This window comes from Diplotaxodon limnothrissa, linkage group LG2, assembly GCF_057381915.1.
Source record: "Diplotaxodon limnothrissa isolate DT_005_m linkage group LG2, D_limnothrissa_male_GT1.1, whole genome shotgun sequence".
In the NCBI taxonomy this organism is placed as follows: Eukaryota; Metazoa; Chordata; class Actinopteri; order Cichliformes; family Cichlidae; genus Diplotaxodon; species Diplotaxodon limnothrissa.
This window is the reverse complement of record NC_140597.1, coordinates 6,808,193-6,824,115: the sequence shown is the minus strand read 5'-3', so window position 1 is coordinate 6,824,115 and position 15,923 is coordinate 6,808,193. Positions and strand designations below refer to the sequence as shown.

Sequence of the window (15,923 nt, the reverse complement as noted above, 5' to 3'; positions counted from 1 at the left end):
GATTTTGTGAAGGCGTTTTTCTTGCATCAACATTTCTTTATGTTGAGAGATTAATTTGTAATGAAATAACAAGGGAACAGGTTGTACCTGGCTAGGAATCTGATTGTCAGTCAGTTGTCTAACTATTTTTGAGCCCCTGAAAATGGGAGGCTATGTGTAAAAATAAGTATAATTCCTAGAGGAATATTTTTTTTAATAACTTGAATTAAAACTGAAAGTCTCTTATTCAATCACATGTTCATTGTTTGAGTTAAAATCCACTGCAGTGTTGTACAAATCAAAATTACAAAAATCATTGTCCAAAAATGGACTTGTGGACTTGACTGTAGCGGTGCATTTAGAGCCAATAATGGGCTTTTAAAACAGCCTCTAAAGAGTAGAAAAGTAGAAATTCATTTCTGAGAAAATTGTCTTTTTTTTCTAAGTATTTCTTCCTGGAACAGTCGTCCTTTAGAAAAATGTCCCTCTGCAAAATCACTTCAAAACAATCATTGTGTAGGGCACTCTTTATTAATGGAGACTGTAAGTAAATGGGTAAGTGGTAAAATATCATGCTGAACTCAGGAATAGTTGTCACCATACCTACTGTGTAATGGAGGAGGTCACTGTAAGTGGGATGGACTTGACCTCCTGACTATGACTGATGTAGATGATAAGGTGCTGACTCTAAGAATCCACAATCTCAACAGGGTTGTCCGATAAGAACAGATGGCATATCCACAAAATCCACTGCCACTCAGGTATCTGTCGTTCACTCATTTATTTAGCAAGAATCCGAAGCACACATCCATAATGTGAGTGAGGGGATTTAACAGACTGTAAAATGCTATATGCCGTGTGGTGAGTGATGGTGTGGTTTCTGTTGGAAAGAACATAAAAGTCTTCCATAATTAGGTGAACAGAGTGAATTAAATGTGTAATACAACAATACAAACAATACTGGATAGTGGAACATTCAACCAAAATAAGGGAGTGTCAACAAATGCTAATTTTACTATTTACATAAATCCTAACTAGGCACTTTACATTAGAGCTAACATGAGAAATTAGTGACGGTCCCTTAATGACCGCACGGCAGAGGCTGCTTCGCAGTAAACGGCAGTAACAATCGGTAAACAAAGTGTGCGCCAAGGATTAAACAAGGGAGGATAATGGCCGCAGCAAAGAACAAACACGATAAAACACAGAAACTTACAGTCTCATGGACGCACACCGCTAACAGCATTAGAGGAATGAAAATCCACACGGTGAGTAAAACTCTGCTGACTCTTCCCACCTGCAGCTCCGACCGAACTCTCTGCGTCGACATGTGCGTAATGATGAGGTAGAATTGTGTCTTCTGATTGGTGAAGAGAATGGGTTGCCTCACCGCTCATTGGCTAAACGGCAGCCGTATCCGCAGATGCGGCTCCGTTCGTGAGTTCTGCGAACTGGCTGGCCTTTTGTACATACTGCTTAAAACTGCATGCCAGGTTCTGCTGTGGTGGGGCTTTTTTTCTTAGCTGGTTCTATAAATTTATAATATCTCAAAACTTTTTGCTCCGTAATTAATGGCAGGATAACATAAGGCAGATGTTTTTCATACCGCATGAGTGCATTATCCCAAAAGTAAAACGTAGTCTTAAGATGTAGTCACACTAATACCAATTGATAGGAAAAAACTGTGGCAGACTGAAAGAGCTAGCTTTTTATCTTATTGTTTAGCAGCCTGAGCGATTTCTCTAAAAGTTGGTTTGCACTATATGCTCAGGACTAAAAAGCAAACAGCAACTACCTGGTGGCGGCATTGAACAGCTAAAGATTCAGACACTTCCCAGAGGAGAAGTCAGTCCAGCAAACAGTGCTGGAATTAATATTTAACTATTGATCAGAATTACAATTCTAAGACATTCTTACTTCTTACTTCTTGGTGTAATGCCTAACATGAGTAAATAAGCAACTGTTTGCAAACAAGTCTGCCTTATCCAGTAATGAGTTCATTAGATGTCTGTTGCATTTATAGCTTCTTCCTGCAGCCACGAGTGGCCATGCAAATCAGTTATTGTGTATTTGTAATTTCTTTTGTCATTTCACTCAAATAAAAGTCCAAAAGACTGAATGCTAAAATCCAGTTTATACTCTAGTGAGATCTCTATCTGCCTCTGCTAGACTTATAAGTCTGTTCTCAAAAATAAATCTTTGAAACAGGTGTGTTCCTCATACAAGGCTTTTCTTGGCTCACAATGGGCCTTTGGGGGTGACTGTACACCTAAGCACAACTGGTTCAAGTATATTTAAGGCAAAGAGTCTATGTTTCCTGTCTTTCAATGTTTATGTATTTTTCTGCAACTTTTGGTCATTTCATACAGAAAAAAAGTGTTTGGGCTTGAGTAAATTAACCCCCACTTAAAGCGAAATAAAAGCCATATTTCATATTCAGGGAAACCCTGTAGTGATGATAGTATTGGCTTTTTGATGGTGCTAAACTAAAGTCACGTTTTTTAAATATTGTGTCAACAAGAAAAGTAGTACATAAAATTTAAGGAAAAGTTGACACATTTTTATTCCTTCAAGGAATTCTCATGATTTTGATAAGCATGCTAATGTTTCAAATAAGTGGCCTTCATCATAAATTAAAGAAAATGAAGGTCATGTCATTTATGTACTAAATGTTGGCAGGTGTCACGTAGTATCCTGATAGAAAAATTATTATTATGTAATAGAATAGAAGTGTAGCTTTTTGAATGTGAAAATTAGCAATTGATTGTGAAGAAAAATCCGCATCAGCTGATTAGTCTCCCGAGTGGCAGAGAATGCAAAACCAGACTACTTCTATGTTAACTGAGTACAATCCACCCAGGATGGTGCATATTGTATGCAAAGTCAGAGCAGCTGCATATTGCTGCAGGTGCAAATAAAAGAAAGTGCTGATTGGTTCACAGAAGGCAGGCAACCCCCCCCCCCCCCCCAAAAAAAAACAAAAAACAAAAAACAAAAAAACAACTGGACCAGAGTGATGACGGAATTAATTTTGGCAGTGTGGGAAAGTGGAAGTTGAGTAAAGAACAGACTAGAAGCCCCAGTACCCAGGATTCCACACAAATGAGTAAAGACAGAGCAGCCTTCTTGAATCGTGACAATGATAAAATGAAGCGAGGTGGTATAATTCTAATGACAGTTACTGATGGTCAAGGCTCTGTTATGTACGCTCTGTTGCTATGTTTTTAACCCTCTCGGGCTCAAATTAAACTTTTTGTTGCTAATGCACAACCAAGTCCTGCAGTGGTACTTCTGAGTAAAAAAAACTCATAAAATATGTATGTGGGGTAATCAGGTTGTTAGTTTTTAACTGTTGCAAATCGGCAACGCCTGCCTCGAGAGGGTTAAACTTGTTCAGAGAAAGCATTTTACAATAAAATCATTGTTCAGTCCAGCAGGTGTCATTATGTAGAGTCCTGAGCTCCACTACATATCTCTCTGCAGCGTTACTCTTGATAGATTGCCCCACCTCGGTGGAGGATTTACATGTTCAGGTCCAGTGGAATGGCTGTAGGGCCATGCTTGGCTAACTGATCGTTTCATTCTCACAGATTTATTTTTTATTATTTTGTGCACTGCCACCCTTTTCAGAGTATTCTCCTTTTATTTGTGCACTAGTCAATGTGACCTCACTTTCATTTAGAAATAGTACCAGTTCAGTATATTATCTACTTTTTACTAATTGGTTTGGGATAGTCAGTGCAAAGACTGACACGGGAGCAGTAAAGAGAGGACAAAGGTGAAGAGGGCAAGTTTGTGTGAATGAGACACTTTTCTTCCATACTGCTCCTAATGAGCTGAATGTATTAAAAAAAAAAATCACAATGTGTCAGTGTGGAAAGCTCAAGATCTTCATTACTTTTGACAGACACTCGGCTCATTATCATTCTTCTAAAAGATTACTTTGAGGTTAATTGCAAAGAAACACAGGCCCTAATAAACCCAGTATTGTGTATATGGAAAATGGGGACCCTCGTGAGGCTGGTGACTTTTGGTTGTAATTAATACTCTAACTTCCACATGACCTTTTTACTGAAGACTATGAGTTTCACATGCTTAGTCTGGGTGAAGCCTCAGAGGACCTGCTATCATCCTGCCATGGCTACTGAGCTTTTCTAAAACTCAATTAAAAAACAGCTGAAATAGGGTAATCCTGGAGAAGTGGATTCAGAATGCTGTCCATCACTCTTGGGGCCGCAAGAGAATGGCAAGATATACATTTAGAGTTTTATTCTGAGCAACTAATGAAATTTAGACTGGACGCACATTTAGGGGAACTTTTTGATTTCCCAGTGAAGACGTCTGAGAGCAGAGAGGTTTCTATATTGTAAGCTGAGTGCAAAGTGTGGAAGATCATTAAGAAGTTTTGGTTTTGATCCCTTTTTACCCACACAAACTGACTCATCAAAATGTCCCTCATGGATTTTATACAAGCATCTCATCTATTGTCTGCATGCTTTTATTGACAGCTAGCTGTAACTGTAACTTCGGTCGTTGCTGTGCTTTTTGGAAGTCGAATTTCCCAGAGGAACCCACCCGAGGGATTAATAAAGTTCTATCTTATCTTATCTTATCTTATCTTAGCTGCCTCCTATTGTTCACCCCATCTTAATGAAGATACTGCAATGCTATCTTCAGTGTACACTATTATCCTCGAGGTGTTTATTTTGTCGTGATTATTTGTTGTTGGAACTCTGTTGCAGGCCCTTTTTTTTTGTCTTCCTTTCTTTCTGTTTTGCGGTGACCCCACTTTACCCACATGAATCAATAGAGCTGAATCTCATTTATACTGTGGCTGCAAAGTTTGCCCACTCTCCCAGGCACTTAAGCAGAAAACAAATTGTTGTTTGGGGTAAATTAATGAAAGTCTTGGTTGAATCGTCAAATACACCAACCAATTTTCCTCCTGGAAAAATACATTTTGTTTCCCTCTCTACAAAGCTGCTTTCATTCTGGAAAAAAAATAATTTCAAAACCTATGTAGTGTTAAATGTGAAAGGTAGTATCTTTTGTCAAAAGTTGGCATGTGCATTTTGTGTATGAATGGTTTTTACTTTTATCCAAGAATGAATTGATGATACCATCTAACATTGTTGTTTATGTGCCCTGTGACCCCTGGAAGTCATGTTGTTGGGGGTTAAGAGCTCGTGGTAGGGTGTATGGTACGAAAGGGAGGGCGCACTAATGGGGATTCAGAGACCTGCTGAACCTAACATATACCCATGGGGTCTTGTTATGAACCCTGAGTTTAGCTATAGGTGGTAGGTGTGGTGTGAATCTTGGTGCGCTAATCCCTTGCTCCAAAATAGCCCCTCGGGGCCTGAAAGAAGTCATATTAGATTAGATTAGATAGAACTTTATTAATCCCTCGGGTGGGTTCCTCTGGGAAATTCGATTTCCAAAAAAGCACAGCACCGACAGAAGTTACAGAGTTACAGAATATTATATATATATATATATATATATATATATATATATATATATATATAATACACACACACACACACACACACACACACACACACACACACACACACACACACATATATATATATATATATATATATATATATATATATATATATATATATATATATATATATATATATATATATATATATATATATATATATATATATATAAATAAATACAGAGACAATATAAATAAAATATACGAAGGGGATAAATAGAATAAATAGGAATAAAAATAAAAATACAAGTGAATTGCACATTTCAAGTATTGAGTCTATTGCACCGTTGACTATTTACAAAAGTATTGCACAAAAGGTATTGCACAGTGAGGTGAAGAGGCACTACAGCTTAGTTGTTCCCCCCTCCTTTGTCCTCCTGTTTCCCCTCCCTCTCCCCTCCAGGGAGGCGTTAAACAGTCTGATGGCGTGTGGGACAAAGGAGTTTTTAAGTCTGTTAGTTCTTGTCTTGGGGAGAAGCAACCTGTCACTGAACAGACTCTTCTGGTTGTTTATGGCCGTGTGCAGAGGATGTCTGGCATTGTCCATAATGTCCATCAGTTTCTTTAATGTCCTTTTCTCTGCCACTGTCACCAGAGTGTCCAGCTTCATGCCGACCACAGAGCTAGCCCTCCTGATCAGTTTCTCCAGCCTGGATGAGTCCTTTGCTGTGCTGCTCCCCCAGCACACCACAGCATAGAAAAGTACTCCAGCAACCACCGACTGGTAAAACATCCTCAGGAGCTTCCTGCAGATGTTAAAAGACCTCAGCCTCCTGAGGAAGTACAGTCGGCTTTATTTCTGAGAAATAGAGCTAGAGGTGGAGCTTACCTATGTAGAAGCTCAGGAAGCATAAACCTTGACTGAAACTGGACTGTCTGTTTTTCCGCTGTTGCTCTTTCGATGTGTGAATACTTACAAGCCCCTAGCTGAATGCTGCTGTGTTGGAGTTTTTCCTAGAGAACCAGTGGGTTGCCCACACACTACTGGATTTTGATGAGAGAAAAGGGTCTGAGTGTTGCTGTGCGTAGGTGCTGAAGAGCAGTTCAGAAAGAGTGTACAGACGTGTAGATTTGGAGTGTCTGGTTGGGTGTTTTAGGGGGGGGTTTACTTGTAGAAGTTATGGTTCTGCCAAATGGATACAAGTTGTTAGGTTTTGTATTGTTGATTGTCATTTATGCTTAGAAATATCTACTTATATATGCTTAGAGTTTTATAATTAGTTTTAGATTGGTAGAGGTTTGATCCTTAATAGTCTGCAAACTTTGTCTGCACACCTACATCCTGGGAGCATGGGAAGAGGTTGTACCTTGTCTTATTGTTTTATGGTAGGATAAACGTATCTATATCTGTTTTAGGCTAAGTGCCTTTTGTTTAGATGAACTGCTGGACTTCCAGACCAGCAGGTTTAGGGAAGTCATTTATGGGGTCACACTCTGGACCCCCCCCCCCCCCCCCCCAAACACACACAAACACATACACAAACACACACACACACACACACACAGGCAAGGTACTCTTTGTTTGTATGTAGACGTCGTATGTTAATGAACCTATGCATATTCATGTAACCTCAATAAAAGAGCAGTGTTACAGGGGAGCGGACGAGAGCAACTGGGGTCAAGCGAAGGAACGGTGTTTGTCCGGTTCTCTCCCGTGCACGAGAAACATGAAGAACTTTGCCTACTTCGTGTCTTGCTTGCTGTGTAATTATATTGTCTTCAACGTTCCAGCGAATAGGTTCAAGCTACAAACCTAATAGTTAAAATAAGAAAGTAACATTTTCAAAAACATCCCAGCTTGGTGGTGCTTCCTCCGGGCGTGCAAATCACATGTCTCTCTGCAGAGTGGTTTAAGTTCTTCAGGGCGTCATAAATGTCCCTTCCAGTTGTTTCCATCATTGTCCATAGGACCAGAGAATGTAGAATAAGCATTCAAACATACCAGTTGGTTTTGTTGTTTGGGTCTCAGTTATCTCCAAAGCTGCAGACCTCTTCGGCACTCTAGTTTTATGGCCTCTACCAACCCCCATCACCTCACTTCAGGCCTTCGTCCTGCGAGGGGGATACTTATGACTCCTCCATTGTCCATGCTCTGCAGAAAAACCCCTCTGTGGAAAGGGTGCTGGGTCCAGTTATCTTACTGCTGTTATGATCCCAGCAGTCTTCAGAGTGTCATCGTATGCACAGTATAGTGACACAGCATTAGGTGATGTTCATAGGAAACTGCTGTCATCACAAGTAACCAGATGCACAAAATATCAGAGAGAGAGTGTAGTTAGGAAAAATGAGCTATTTCGTGTATACACGTGTTGTGTGAGTCTTTTGTCTTTCCTGCAATAATTTGGCCAAGAACTATACATGTTGGACATTTAGTCATAGTTCTTAAATCTATATAATTACACGGATGTTTTTATTGTGGACATTAAACACATAAACCATAGACCTTTAATCAAAAAGGAAATAGCTACTGTAATATAACAAATTGATATGTGGACATCTTTTTAAAGGCGTAAGACTGTTATGGTGCATTCAATAACTTTGAGCCATATACAGTTTAAATATGCTTGTTTCTTAGCTGACACTGGATGTATGGATGTTGCCATACCTCAAACTTTTAGTGAACTTAGTGAGACAGCATATGAGAGCTGTACAGAAAAAATGCACACGCTGAACAAGTTAAGTTATAAACTTACACATTTAGTTATCTGTGACATTTCTGAACACTAAATCTATGATAATGATGGCTGGAACAAGCTGGTCCAAGGCTGTTTAAAATTTCCCACGAGCCTAATTTTAAGTATCTTGGGCTGAGACATGACTGTTCAGTGCTTCTTTTAAGTATTTTTTGTTTCAAAATAAAAGCTTCTGGTACAAATTACAGAAATAAAATAGCAAAACAGGTGTCATTCATATCAGCTATTTGCATTTTACTAGAACTGAATTTATAATCAACGAACTATTACAACTATTATAACTCTAGTTGTATCTTTCCACAGAAAAAAAGACAACCCAAAACATCTGTTCTTTTTTAGTTTCTTTGTTTTTGCTTTCTATTGTTATGTTCAGCAGGTGCCCTGTGGACCAAATTCCCCTCATTTAAATTGTATTATTTAAATTCCTTGTTGTAAATAATGAATCAGATAGAAAACACACAATGAATGAGAAAAAAGTAGCCCAGCCCCTGTGCACACGTACACTCATTACTGTTTTTGAGACAGAAAAGAAAAAGCATATAAACACAGCATCGTGGTATTCCTTAGAGATCCATTATACTTAATTTCCATTCCAGATCTTTTTTTTAATAACACTCCTAGCAGTCTTACTTTTGTTTTACCCTTGGAAAGGACTTTTTCAATCGCTTTGTGATTTTTCACATAGTGTACTGGATTCAGGCTCTGGACCAAACTGTTTTCTGAGCATGATTACTTCCACATATCGATGGGAGGCATGCAGGTGAAAGGGTAATCACAACCGAGAGAGAAAGCTTTCATCGTGGTGTGCATATTTGTCCTGGTGTGTGGCTGTGGATGTGTGTGGACAGTATTTCAAGGTGGTGTATGAGTCGGTGTCATAGGGAGATGTACAGAGGCTCATGTGTGCTATTAAGAGTGTGTGTGTCTGTGTGTATTTAATAGCATGAGCCACAAGTTCAATTTGACTGAAGTTCTGTACCAAGACTGCCAGGCTTAGTTGGAAATCTCCCAGTCGTGTGATGGTGAAGTGGTCTCCTGCCATGGTGTTTGTGTGCTCCACGCTTGTTTGTGTATGTGTGTCTCTGCACGCCTGCTCATCTTCTGCAGCGCCATGGCCGACGGGAGCCTTGCTGAGTGATTGACGACTGGCTGGGGAGCTTTATGATGGAGCTGTCAGCCCTGCTGTGTCGCATTCTCCTGGCAGTGGCTCTCCTGACACTCTCAGAAACACATCAGAATGCAACTTTTCTCACATCTTGTCTGAATTGAGTTTTGAGTGGAAAAATCCCCCTGCTTGCCTCGCTCTTTTCGTTTTCACGAATGTCTGGGCAAAGAAAATGGTGATTTGCACGCAGGAATCAAGTACGTGCATATGCATTGATGGACTGTGTGAGAGAGGGATTTTCGAAAGGATGAGTGTACACTTTCTGTTGTTTTGGGGACTCTGGTGAAAGAGCTGGATTTACTGTGAGAGAAGGCAGGCTTTGTCAAAAGTCTTTAAGTTACATTTTGTGTCATTAAATATCACTCTATCAGAGTAGCTATACTGTCAAAGCATATTGTCAGGCTTTCAGCTGACATAATCATTGGCAACAAACAAAGGTGTCAGAAAGTAACAGCTAACAAACAGGAAGTTGTGTCTTCAGAAACACCCAGTGCTCTCAACATCAAATAAATTGTGTTAATTTCATTTAAAACTACATTTAAAACAAAATACAACTCTGATATTCTCTTTCTTTTTTTAAAGAAAGAGAGAAAATCACTCTACACGCATAATTTAAACAAAAAAGAGACATTTTAACCATTACTAGTATATAGCAAATGTATAGTGAGACTTTCTTAAGCAGAAATTTTGTTTACGCTCCACAAGAATGATTCTGAGTCCTACTGAATAAATTTCTTCATCTTGTCCTCCAGATTGAAATGATGGCGGTCAACAAATATTAATTGTTGCACTAGAGAAGATATTGATACTGTAACACTGTTTTAACTATTCATTTAAATAATAAGTACAATAGACGAAACATTGTCACCATAACGATCTTTTGCATCGGCAGCATTTATTTTTCTGTTCCGTACAAATCCTTGGAAGCTCAGCATTTCCAGTGCACAGCTCACTGCACTCTTGGCACTCTGAGTTGAAAAGTGTGATTTTTAGGAACATGGCCATACTCAAGACGTGAATGTTTTGTAACCAGAAAAGAATAAACACTCAAGTGTGTAGAAGTGCTCTAAAAAAATGGGTCCGATGCAAAATCCAATGTGTGTGGACACAGAGCCTAATTGATGGAATTGAGCAATCAGATGGCACACCTGGTATCATTGCCTGTTGCTTTGTAAGCACATCCAATTATTCCTGACGACAATTTTAAAGCCAAAAGCTCGAAGCTACATATGCTCTCATGCCTCTACTCTTTTTATCAGGGGAACTCCTCTTTTCAGGTATCTTTGGTGTTTTGCTGGAATGGTAACACTGGGAGAAAACTGGGTACAACATGCAAAAATAGTCCCCTGGGCACTTCATTCATTTCATTTCATTTATTTATTCATTTTCAGGCACAACAAATACCTATATTGAACATAAAATACACAAAACAAAAAACAAAACTTGCCTGAAAAAGGAGTGGGACGAAGAAAACTTATTAAATCCCACCCCTATACTCACTCATCAACAAAAAAAAACAATAAACTTCCCGCAGCTACGCCCATCATTGCATACAGACCCATCAACAGCCCCGGGCAGATACAAGCATCTAAGCGGCAGCTCGCAACCAACAATTAGAGCCTTCATAACTGAATACAGAATATATAAATTATAAATTGCATTACCACAGGTAACAGGCAGTAATAACTACAAGTAACAGACACACATACATATACATACATATATATCTACACACACAAGTACATATATGTACATACATACGCACACTTTATTTTTTATTTTTTATTTTGGAATCCATACCAGCAATGGTAAGAGGACAGACATTACAGAGCACACTAAAACCCATCATTGAGTATACTGTGACCAGACCAACTGTTTGTAGAGAAATTTAAATCTATGAATATTTTTGCATTGTTTCAATTGTAAACTCAGACTGTTCCAGATTTTCACACCACATACAGACACACAAAAACCTTTACGGGTTGTTCGAGTTCTGGGTAATTTGAATTCTCCAAAGCCTCTCACATTATAAACCTTTTCTCGAATTTCAAATCTAGTTTGTAAATTTGCCGGTAAAAGTTTAGTAAAAGCTTTATACAAAATTATGGATGTATTGTAATTAACCAGATCCTGGAATTTAAGTAACTTTGCCTGAAGAAAGAATTTGTGAGTATGATCTAGATAACCAGCCTTGTGAATAATACGCAGTGCTCGTTTCTGTACTGTGACTAATGGATTAGTTGTATTTTTATATGTATTTCCCCACACTTCCACACAATATCTAAGATATGGAAGAACCAGGGTACAGTACAGAGTACGAAGTGCATCTTTATCAAGGAATTGTTTCACTTTGTTCAAAACTGCGAGGCTTCTGGAAATTTTGGTTTTTATGTGTCTGACGTGGGGTTTCCATGAAATTTTGTTATCAATTATAACTCCCAAAAATTTGTTTTCACTCACATTATCAATTGGTACACCTTCAATGATAATTGGTAATTCTATATTATATTTTAAATTACCAAAAAACATTGCTTTAGTTTTATTTATATTTAATGATAATTTATTTATGTCCATCCATTTTTTTATTAATTTTAGCTCCCTGTTTACAGTCATTACAAGATCAGTATAATCATCGCTACTGAAAAATATGTTGGTGTCATCTGCGAACAGTATGAGTTTAAGTACTTGAGAAACATCAAAAATATCATTTATGTATACATTGAAAAGTTTTGGTCCCAACACTGACCCTTGGGGAACACCACATGTAATACCAAGTTTCTCTGAATGGTAATGCCCTATGCTAACATATTGTTCCCGACCTGTTAGGTAACTTTTTAACCAGTTACCAGCTTTCCCTCGAATACCATATCTTTCCAATTTATCCAGTAAAATTGAGTGATTGATTGTGTCGAAGGCCTTTTTGAGGTCAACAAAAATACCAACTGCATATTTATTTTTATCCAGTGTATCAGTAATTTCTTCTACTGCCTCAATTATCGCCATTGAAGTGGTTCTTTGTGTTCTGAAACCATACTGACCAACATTTATTATTTGATGTTTTTCAAGGAATTTTTCTAATCTTGAATTAAAAAGTTTTTCTAGAATTTTTGAGAATTGAGGCAGTAGAGAAATAGGCCTATAATTGGTAAAACTGTGTTTGTCATTACTTTTATATAGTGGTATTACTTTCGCAATTTTCATTTTTTTTGGAAAACAACCGGACTGAAATGATAAATTACAGATATATGTTAAGGGACTAGCAATATTCAGAATAACCTGTTTAACTACAGACATATTTATGTCATGATAATCCATTGAAGACTTACTTTTACATTTTAATGTGATATTTATTACTTCTTGCTCATTTGTAGCTGAGAGGAACAGTGAAAAGGGATTTGATTTTATATTACTGATATTTTCATTTTTATGACACGGGATGTCCGCTGCTAGTTCAGGGCCAACATTTATGAAGAATTTATTGAACCCATCGACAATATTACTCATGTTGTGATTTTCACCATTTGCATCAGTAAAATATTCAGGATATGATGTTCCAGAAGATCCTTGTTTAATTAAGTTGTTTAACACATCCCAAGTTCCTTTTATATTGTTTTTATTTTCATATAATCTTCTTCTATAATAAAGTTGTTTGCTCGTTCTTATAATATCAGTCAATTTATTTCTATATGCTTTATATCTTTGTTCCACTTTTGTTTTTACTTTGATAAACTGTTTATACAGATTGTTTTTCTTTTTGCAAGCATTAATAATTCCTTTTGTGAGCCAAGGACTTTTTATCTTTTTTTTCTTTGTCATGTGTTCGTTTACAGGACAATGTTTATTGTACCACATAGTAAAAATATCTAGAAAATTATCATAAGCCTTGTCCACATCTGACTCTTCATACACCGAACTCCAATCTTGTTGTGCTAAATCGAAATTGAAGGCATGAATTGCTTCTTCATTTATTGTTCGCTTTGCTATCATGATCTTGGTATCTATTTTTTTTAAATCACAGTCACACAAAGTAAAAACTGGTAAGTGGTCAGTTATATCACAGACAAGCAGACCACTATTAATTTGGAAATCCATGACATTAGTAAAAATGTTGTCAATAATAGTGGCGCTATGTGAAGTTATTCTGCTTGGCTTTGTTATTGTTGGATATAGTGATAAGCTGTACATTGTGTCAGTAAAGTCATCAATGGCTTTTAACCTTGTTGGATTTAGCAAATCAGTGTTAAAATCACCACAGATAAATAGTAATTTTTGGTTCACCGAAGCAAACGTTTTTTCTATCCATTCATTAAAAGTGTCAATACTTGAACTGGGTGTCCGATATATACAACTTATTATAACATTTCTCTTTTTTTCATTCATAATCTCAATAGTCAAACATTCCAAAATTCTATCAATAGCCATAGACATAGTTGTTACAACATTATATTTTATAGAGTTATGAACATATATAGCAACCCCGCCGCCCGCCTTATTTAATCTATTCATGTATTTTAAATCATATCCATTCAAACAAAAATCTATTCCTTTATCGACATTGAACCAAGTTTCAGTGATGGCTATAATACTAAAGGGGCGAGAAAATTGTTGCAAATAGTCCTTAATGAAATCAAAATTAGAGTACATACTTCTGCTGTTAAAGTGAATTAATGAGAGCTTCCCGTCTAGGTTAATTTCTTTTTCATATTGTTCCTGAGTGAAATAATTAAAATTTTTAACAAAAGAAGAGAGAAAGTTACTTTCAGAATCTATTTCTGGATCTATTATATTATGCTCCTTATATTCACAATCTAGATCAATTACTTTCTGTTGAAGAACTAATTTCAACGTGTCCATGTCATTTCCTGGTGTAATTGATACATTGGTGTCAGTTATACTTGTCCAGATCCTCCATGTTCCTCACTATCAGTACTTTTGCCTCTTCTGGTGTCCCGTTTAGCTTAATGAAAATCTTACAGTTTGTTACCCATGTATGTTGTATTTTACCGTTCTTCTTCAGTTGCCTTGCCTTCCTCGCGATGTCTGCGTTTTTTCGTGTCAGATGCTCATTAATGAAAACGTCCGTGCCTTTCAGTTTGCGTCCTTGTTTCAGCAGTGCGACCTTGTTCTTCCGATTGACAAATCTCATAATGATGGCCGGCAGTCTGTCACTCCTCCTGGGCAGTGAGTGACATGCTTCTATGTGCTCCAGGTCCATCTCTATCCCCTTGCTTTGGAGGAAGGACGCCACCTGTTGCTCTACCGAGCGGGTCTCCTCGTCGCTGGGCTCCCCGACGTTCCCGGCCACCGCGCGCGCGTACGAGCGCGGCTTGATTTTAATACCGCTGATGACCACGTCGTTCGTACGGGTGTACTGCTCCAGCTCATCCACCCGCCGCTTGAGATCCATGATCCGTCTGTCCTTCTCGGCATTTTGGAGGCGTAGCTGTTTTACCTCCTCCAGAAGCCCCAGAAGCAGCTCCTGCTGTGCCCTGACTGCGGCCACGTCTCCGCACAGCGCTCCGAGGGAGGTTTTAATGTCCTCAACCTCCTCTGGTGTTGGGCCTTTCTTGGGTGGCATACTGAAGCGAGAGCACGAGGCAGCCACCACGAGGGACCCGGAAGCGGAATTTCTGATGATGGCGCCTGGCTAGGCCTGCTGGCTGATGGTGGAGCCTGGCTGTGGCCTGCTGGCTGATGGTGGAGCCTGGCTGTGGCCTGCTGGCTGATGGTGGAGCCTGGCTGGGTCTGCTGGATGTGGCCTGCTGGCTGATGGTGGAGCCTGGCTGTGGCCTACTGGCTGATGGTGGAGCCTGGCTGTGGCCTGCTGGCTGATGGTGGAGCCTGGCTGTGGCCTGCTGAGCCTGGCTGTGGCCTGCTGAGCCTGGCTGTGGCCTGCTGGCTTATTAAACTGTAAAGGAATGCGCTGTAATACTTTACTTTAAATGATTATATTAGTTTAAAAGTTTCACCCATTAAACTCATACAAACCCACACACACATACACACATGCACAAACACACTTTGTAGTTAATTGCTATTCGTAGCAAACAGTGCTTCTCCTAAACTAACAATTATCCCAATTCTCCCGATAATATTAGCTACATTTGTTTTGAACTTAATTGCATACATTAAGTATGACTTTCAGTTATTGCAGTGCCACAATTCAACATTTCAATTTGCTCTTATCCAACACCGCACAAAGCTTTCCCTCTTTTTTTCTAATTTAATAGATGTGCACGGTTGGCTCACCACATTTTAATTAATTCATTCTACCTCAGGTGGGAATTAAATAACTTGGTGGACTTATCGAACGCTACCAGTGACCGTAGGGCAGGATGGGCTTTCTCCCCCACATTCGTACAGTCACATGGGGAATTCACTGACATGAGCTTTTTCTCAAATAATAGGCCTTTAACTAAGCAGTGACCTTTATTGGGCTCTGTGGGCAGCCACTGGGAATTATGGCAACATTGATAGAACTTGGCACCTCCTACGCAGGTTTTAGCCCCGCACACCTGCTTTTTAGCTCAGAGTAACAACTGTAGGCTGTAAATGATAGACAGCAGTCAGATTTTTG

The 15,923-nt window shown here is 38.7% G+C and overlaps 1 protein-coding gene across 1 annotated transcript in view; it reads left to right on the top strand.

Annotated features, from left to right (window-relative positions):
- fstl5 (follistatin-like 5) overlaps positions 1–15,923 on the top strand; it is a 183,255-nt gene that overhangs the window by 120,770 nt on the left and 46,562 nt on the right. The window lies entirely within an intron of this gene.